This window comes from Cetorhinus maximus, chromosome 33 (genome assembly GCF_964194155.1).
Source record: "Cetorhinus maximus chromosome 33, sCetMax3.hap1.1, whole genome shotgun sequence".
Lineage (NCBI taxonomy): Eukaryota > Metazoa > Chordata > Chondrichthyes > Lamniformes > Cetorhinidae > Cetorhinus > Cetorhinus maximus.
In genome coordinates this window covers 7,655,654-7,663,938 of record NC_135911.1, presented here as the reverse complement: position 1 = coordinate 7,663,938, position 8,285 = coordinate 7,655,654, and positions in this window count along the sequence as shown.

Below are 8,285 nucleotides of genomic sequence, written 5' to 3'. Positions count from 1 at the left end.
AATTCCCCTCCAAACCACCCACCATTCTGACTTGGAAATATATCGCCTTTCCTTCACTTTCACTGGGTGAAAATCCTGGAATTCCTTCCCTAACAGCACTGTGGGTGTATCTGATGCATAACCTTGCATTACGTCTATTTTTCTAAACACTCACCTCTTGTTCGCATCACATGTCCAAAACATGTGAGGCTCCTTAATAACACTGCCTCAACGTGACACTGGTCAGAACACGGAAATCTGTATCACGGATTTGGAGGACATTTGTGAGGCGGAGCATGGGTATTATTAATGGTGAAAACCAACATTTAGGATTGTCCTTCAAAACTCAACTGGTTCCACTTGGGTTCGTTATGAAGCTGGACCTCAGTACCCGTTCTGGAGTAGATGTGACACTTTTTCCTTCATTCTTTCATGGGGTGTGGGCCTCGCTGGCAACACCAGTAATTGTTATCCATCCCTAACTGCCCTTGAACTGAATGCATTGCTGGGCCGTTTCAGAGCGCAGTTAAGAGTCAAACACTTTGCTGTGGGACTGCACCTGGACCAGACCAGGTAAGGACGGCAAATTAAGGACAGCATTAGTGAACCAGATGTTTTATTCTTTTAAAGCCCGAAAATGTTTTCATGGCCAACACGAGCTTTTAATTCCAGATGTATTAATTGAAATTAAATTGCGCCAGCTACCATGGCAGGATTTGAACCCATGCCCCCAGCGTGCAAGTCTGGGCGCCTAGGAACACTGGCCCAGTGCAGTTTCCAATACGTCACCATGTCCCAGACGTGGCCTTATTGTACCAGACAGCCACAGCTGGTCAAGACGACACACAAGCATTAGAAGCATTAGAAATTGTCCCAATTGCTCCCTTCTCTTGTTAATATCGGGGGGAAACACCTGAATTGGTTATTTCAGAAAAAGATTTTCGGCTTTTTATAGAACTACCAAACCTATCAGATCACATCAATATAATTATTGTGGTATCAATCGCCCACATCGGATAGGGCAAAATGGGCCACAGTAAATCAGAGGGAGCATTCAACAGATAAGGCCTACGTCCACTGAAGTTTCGAAGATTGAGTAGTGGTCGTATTGAAACAAGTCAGATCCTGGGGGATTAGAGAAAGTGGACACTGGGAGGCTGTTTCCACTGTGGGGGCTAAAACGAGGGGACACAGTTTAAGAAGAAGATCTCCCTTTTAAGACGGAGATGATGTGATTATATATTTTATATGTGTGTGTTTATGCATATAGTCTCTGTAAGCTGTGTTTATATATGTGCCCAGAGTTAATCAAAGTTGTGGTTGTTGGAGTCAGACTGTCTGCAGAATCTAAGGGATGAAAGACTAAAGGTGGTATCTTCCTGCATTTATGATGAAGCCTTCAGCTAGGTCTTAACTTACAAGTGAACAGTGTAGATCTGAAATTTGTATTTTGGAATTGGTTTGTTGCTGCTGCATGTCACAGGAGTCTCAAAGGTACGAAAGAACATTTGCAATTTACAGGATATTCGTGAGTAAACAGGGGCAGGCGTTTTAAATTTTATCGGCCCAAAACGGAGATGAAATAGGAACATGAAAACTTTTAATGTTTGGAAATCTGAGTCTTAAAGGGATATTTGAAAACGATGGAGGACGAAGGTGAAAGGGTTGAATAGTGTATTTATGAAAAAGGGTTTTCAGCTGTGAAGGGCGGCTGTGGACAGAGGTCCCACTCAAAGCCACCTCCTGTGAGGCGAAAAGCTGTGGAAGTCTTTTAATTAAAGAAAGCAACTGGGTTTTTGGTTAGGACAATATTTGTCCTGAGAAACAGTTTGTTTCAAACCTTCCTTTTGGAAATAAAAACGCGTCAACATGGATTCGTTCTGAGAATCGTGGCTTGTACTTCTGTTTAAATTGAAAGCAATTTCTCTTTTTGGGGGCCAGTTCCTGGATTTTATGGTTAAGGATCTGTAAGTTTCCGGTTTTATTATTTTACGTTAAGCACTTTTTCGTTTTCGGCAGATAACAGAACAATTTCACCAACTGTCACAGCATTGTGACAAGGTGGATCGCAGCAAGCACTCTCCACATCCCTATTCGGCACAGTTCATTGTTGTTGTTTGATCTGCTTCAGCTACCACTTGCTCGAAGCGAGGGACTACCACACCAGAGCAGTTAGCCCGGGAGGGGGAGAGCAAAGAGTCTACGGGCGAGGTGACAAGAGGAAAGCCGCGTTATAATGAAGGTCTAAATTCAGGACACTAAGCTATCATGGGTGACCATGATGCATTTCATGATAATCAGAGCCAAGCGATCAGGGGAAAGTGGGCGCCTCAGTGCAAACCAGAGAGACGTCCACCTGCTGGGAACATCCGCCAACTGGTCAATCATTCGTCAAGGGACACACTAGTGGCTATGTAGAATTGTGAATTGATAAGTTTTATCTTGACGATAGTGATGTGTTTGCCTATTTTGGACAGTGAGAAGTTTACATGTTCTGGATTTTAGACCTTGGTCACAATGCAAAGGGACATTCTAACCCAAGGCTTCCAGGCATGACCACTAACCCCTACCGACACCCCCCGACCATTTGCAAGGATTGCCTCGTAGCGCAACAATGGCTTGTGCCTGATGACTTGCGTGGCATGACCGTGGACTATTGTTCTGTGTTCAGACGGGAGAAGTTGCATATGGGGGTATCATTATACGGACTGATTGATGCAATAATTAGAGGAAGGAAGGGTACCCAAACCTCTTCAATCGCGGTGGCGACAGAACGATTTGGAATTGGACTCAATGCAACAACACTTTGGGAATACGCTAGCACCTATTTTACACAATCTCAGAATGCACTCACAGAGATCTATAGTACGGATGTGATGCTGAATCTTTATCATTCACTGGCTACACCTCGCCTAGAGCACTAATTCCAATTCAATTCGGCACATTACATGAATAACGCTACTCTGAGAGAGAGGGTGTGGTGCAGATTGACTGGAATGATGCTACTGGGGAGAGATTTCGATTCTGCGCAAAGACTAGGAAGTTCGGCTTGTTCCCATTGGAGGAGAGAAGGTTGAGGGAACATTACATGGAAGCAGACGAAGTTATAATAATGTTTATGGAGGGAGAAAGTGGCGCCCCCATCAGAGAGTACAGGGAACTGGCGGAAGGCACGTTTAGGATCATTGCCTTGAGAAGCAGATGAAGAGATTTATTTTGCTCGACCAGTTATTATGTAGTGGAAACATTAAACGGTTACTTATTATGAGGAAAGTGGATACAATTTTCAAAAGGAGGAACCTGTGGGTGCAGGCATGTGGAAATAATTGGATCGCTCACTCAAAGAGCAGACAACGTCACCATGTGAACCCTTCCGTGCTGAAATGTACAATGTGGACACCATCATGTGGGCGGTATCACATTCACCGCTACAATAATTTGGAGTTCTATGAACTTGTTTGGACTTTTAATAAAATCTATTCATGGGATGTGGGCATTTCTGGCAAAGCCAAAATTTATTTCCCACCCGTAATTGCCCTAGTTCAGAGGGCATTTAAGAACCAACCACATTACTGTGGGCCTGGAGTTTCCCGGTAAGGACAGCAAGTTTCCTTCCATAAAACGAAATTGGTGAATCAGACGGGTTTTAACGACAATTGACAATTGTTTCATGGTCACCATTAGGCTTTTCATTCCAGGTTCTTAATTGAATTCGAATTCTGCAACCTGCTATGGTGGAGCCATAGGTCCCCAGATCGCCCCCCTGGGTCTCTGGATTACCAGTCCAATTATAATCCCACTCCGCCACCACCTTCCCATTTGAACATCTGGGGCAGTGTATAATAGGTAGTCACCCCTTCCACACTACTGCCAATGAAGACCTTCCATCCCTCTGACACTGTGTTTCTGCCCCTCTCTCGTGGACTGAAAATTTTGCAGGACCATTGGCTTAAACTATGACAGAGTTATGTTTCTTATTCTGGCACGAGATCACTATATATTCAATGTTAAAGAGAGCATTTGAGTGGAACTCAGTGTTAATATTAGCAAGTCTCTATTCTCCTGCATTATTTCAAGCACTGACGAATTAACACCAGTGGAAATGTCAGTATTTTTTTCAGCTCGCCTCTGTACCTGGCCTGGGTGACTGCATAGATACATGTGTTGGTGCAACAGCTGAAAACGAGAAGGGCATACCCAGCTTCCTGGAGAATATATACGGGATCGTCGGTACCTGTATAGTTATAAGTGTTTGTAATTCGATGGTATATGTAATGGACGGCAAAAGTCATCCAGAAGAGTATAAAACTTCCAGATATTGTGAGAAGCAAAATAATGGATCTTCTTCGATTCTCCATTTCCAGGTCATTCTCCCTTTTACTGTGTCTCTTGCCACGCAGAGCCTTGCGGGTTCTATTGGCCACTAAAATATGCTTCACTGTCAGTGCATTAAACAACGAAATCAAAATCAATGGAATGAATGGGGTTAAAATATGGTTAAGAAACGAAAATGCTCTCCATGGTGGGGCGGAATAAAAGGTAGATTCGAAGACACAATACCAGGGCACATTGTTGATAAAATGCAAAGGTTTAAATGCAAAGTACCAGGGGATGTTTCGTAAACAGCTCAGTGCAAACACCATTCCTACAACCACTGCTGCCGCATCCTTCACGCAGTATTTCGTTTTCAGCTTCGTGCAACAAATAGCCACATACCGATCAAAGGTGAAAGCCATAGTTAACCAGACTGAGCTGTCTTTGGCAGCGTAAATGAGGGCAACTTTGAGCCGACACAGCGGCGTAATGGACAGGAAGCTGGCTGGAAAATACACGTCAATTATGCGGCTCAACACCACACTCGTGAGGACGACCAGGAGATCTGCTACTGCCATGGCCACCAGATAGTGGGTGATGCATTTGGAGAGACCACACTTTCCTCGAGATATTATCACAATCGTCACTACATTAACTGTAGGAAGGGGAAAAACATACTTAAATTATTGACCAGTCGCTCAGTGAGTTCTTCTATCAGGGATAAATTCAGTTTCAATGTTAATGTTCGATTGCTCTGTGGAGCAATGCCAAGCATTGCTTAAACACATGAGCGTTTGTAAATGAAAACAAACTTTCAACAGGGGAAAAAAAAACAGAATTAATAGTCGTTTGGTAGTTCAAAGCTTGAATATTGCTAAAAACAATACATTTTGTCGAAGCTTTTCGTCTTGCACTCATCAAGACAATCGCAAGAATACCTGTGTCAGGGGAAGTAACAACGTTTTATTGTATGAGAAGAGGGTGCTGACTGGTTGGAATTGGACTCTGGTAGAGGCACTGCCAAGGGGAGTAAACCTGTTAATGGTGACTAACAGTTAACTGCCAAGCATTGTTTGAAATTCGAACCAGGCTGCTTGATTCTGACGAGTCCAAGAATGAACCAGCGGATGTCGGTCGCTTGTTTTGTTTAGCTGAAAGAGGCGTAATGTATGTACATGTCCTTCTTGTTTGCAAAGTACAGGGCCCTGTGTATTAATACATGTAGCTTCCTGTACACACAAACGTGCCACACTGCGAGTCGTTGCTTGCCCTGATTCTTGCGATTGTCCAGGTGAGTGCAAAACGAAAAGCTCCGGCAACATGTATTTTTTTCAGCAATATTTAGAATTAAGGGCGCATTATCCCACCAAGCAACTTGAATATAATGTTTAAAATTATGCAAAATACTATTCAGGGATTAATTTGAATTAATTACAGGAAAGAGGCTTGAGCGGAGCACAATTGTCTGTTTCGGTCAAATGGCTTGTTGCTGTGCTGTAGAACCCTACATCACCTGTGCCATCAATAAAACGAATACCTTCAAATCGCTGTGACAGCAAGGGGGCCGAAAGTAAATTTAGGCAAGCAGCAGCGAAAATCTGCAAAAAAACATCACTGTGAGGCAGTAAACAGGACGAATCAGATGCTCAAATTCATTATTGAGAATAACTTGGTTGATATGGGATGCACACATCGAATAAAGAACACGTTTAACATTAAACCTGCCGACGAATAATACAAATACGCTGCGACTTAGAAGGATTAGCACAGGATAACAGTGGGTGGGGATGCACTTGAAACAGAAATGGCAGATTTGTGATGGTGCCCCCAGGAAGGATGCTAATTTGGCTCAGCGGCTCTGGAGGGAAGGCCCAGTTGATTGGCCATCTCCTTTCCTTCGGGGCCACGTGAGAAGTGCTGCTGAAACTCTTTCGAGTTATCAACAGTCACAGATTGCAACTCTTTCGAGTACAATCACAGTTCTTGGTTTTTCCGGGAGTGGGACATGAACCCACAACCCTCTGATTCAAAGGCGAAGGTGCTATGAACTGAGCCACAGCTGACATGCGCAGGGGTTTTGCGTCATTGCAAATTGCTTGTGCAATTTCCGAAGGAAAGAATTGGTAAAGTTGCCAATGGCTCAGTGACGTGTTGGGAGCGCAGATCTTCCAGGCAATTGGAAGAAGCGATGGATTTCCGGGGGATGAGGGCAGGCGTGAAACAAAGGATCGACGCAGTGATTGGGCAACAGAAAAGCGCGAGGTGTTAGCGGGATGGTGATCTATATATTTCCCCACCTTTGCCAGCAGCTCATCTCCGATTGAGCTTTGGGCTCTCCGCCCTCATTCGTCCTTATGCGGCATGGCCTCAAATCCTGCTTATCCCGTAAAGCGCCTTAGGACATGTCACTAATTTAAAGTCGCAACATATACACAAGCCCTTGTTGTTATTGTGTTTGCAGCCTGGTTCAGCTGTCATCTTGACATAATTTGAGAAGATATGCATTGTGCTTGTTTATCCCAGATCAGCGGAATTTCAATTTAAGGATTGGACTCCCACCATGCGGAAATTGCAATGGGTACCGTCCCTGCCTGTGCACCAGAAACTCCGGGTTCGACTCCTACTCCAGGATTTGACAGCCTCCGAAAGTGCCTTCATAAGATGGCCAACTTGCAAATCCTCACGGCGCTCGCCAATGGCAGGCGGTAAGAGTGGTAGAGACCCCTGTTTAGCCATGTGATGGAAAGAATCATTGAAACTTCCACTATCACTATCCATAGCTCCAGGCTACGACTGGGCATGTGAAAGTGCGTGTAACCCTGGCCTGAGCACATTGCAACATACCATCACCACAGGACGCTACACGAGCGAAGAAAATAAAACATTAGTAATGCTGAAGCGGTAAATGCATCATCAAATCAATTTAGATGTAATTGAAAACAAGCCCGTTGATTAATATTAAAATAACAAATCAACACTTACTAGAAAGGAGATGATCATTCAGGTTGCTGTTGTTGGGGATAATGCAATATATGCGACAGATGAAAGTGACAATAACATGACTTACATGAGATACCGACAACGGCAAGAACAGGATAGAAAACCAGATACATCCGATCCGTTACTGGTTCATGCATTGTTTTGAGGAGAGGGTTCTGCCGGCGCTAGAGACAGAAATTTCACTTGCTCTGCCTGACAGCTCAGGGAACCTTCACATATACTTGAGAGAGGTCTCCGGTGAGGCAATTAGGTGGCATCACTACTGAGGTTAGTTCGGCACTCGAGGGAGCAAGTCAACATGATATTAGGGTTTCTCACAGCGATGTCCATGAGCCAAGCAGAGCGACAAGGTATTCATTTTCCCTGGCTTGTGGTCATCCCATGTCAGCCTCTTGAGTATATTAAGCACGGACCTCGCTAGATGAAAGCGGGGGGCTTTCTGCAGACGTCAGTCACCACTCCTCTGTCATAAGTACCGCCAAACAAGCGCATGGTTAAAACGACGACTCACTCAATTTTGCATTCTGGCCCCTACGCTCTGGAATTCCCTCCTTACACCTCCCGGTTTCTCCAGCTCAGTTTCCTCCTTTGAGTCATTCCTTCCAAACTACGCCTTAGGCCAGGGTTCTGTCCATTTGCCTAATAACCCTTAATGTCGTTCGGTGTCATGATTTGTTTTATAATGCGATGTTTTAACGGCAAAAGAAGATAAGAAATAAGAACAGGAGTAGGCCATTCGGCCCATTGAACCTGCTGCCCATTCTGTAAACTCATGACTGATTTGATCTTGGCTATAACTTCACATCCGTGCCTGTCCCCAATGTCTCTTGGCACCCCCATATTTAAGAATTCTAACTAACTTAAACGTAACTAATCTCAATGACTCAATTGAGCTCTCCGGGGTATAGATTTCCAAAGATTGACGCCTCTGAGGGAAGGAAATCCTCCTCATCGGCATCTTACATAGAGCGACACCTTAATCTGAAATCTTG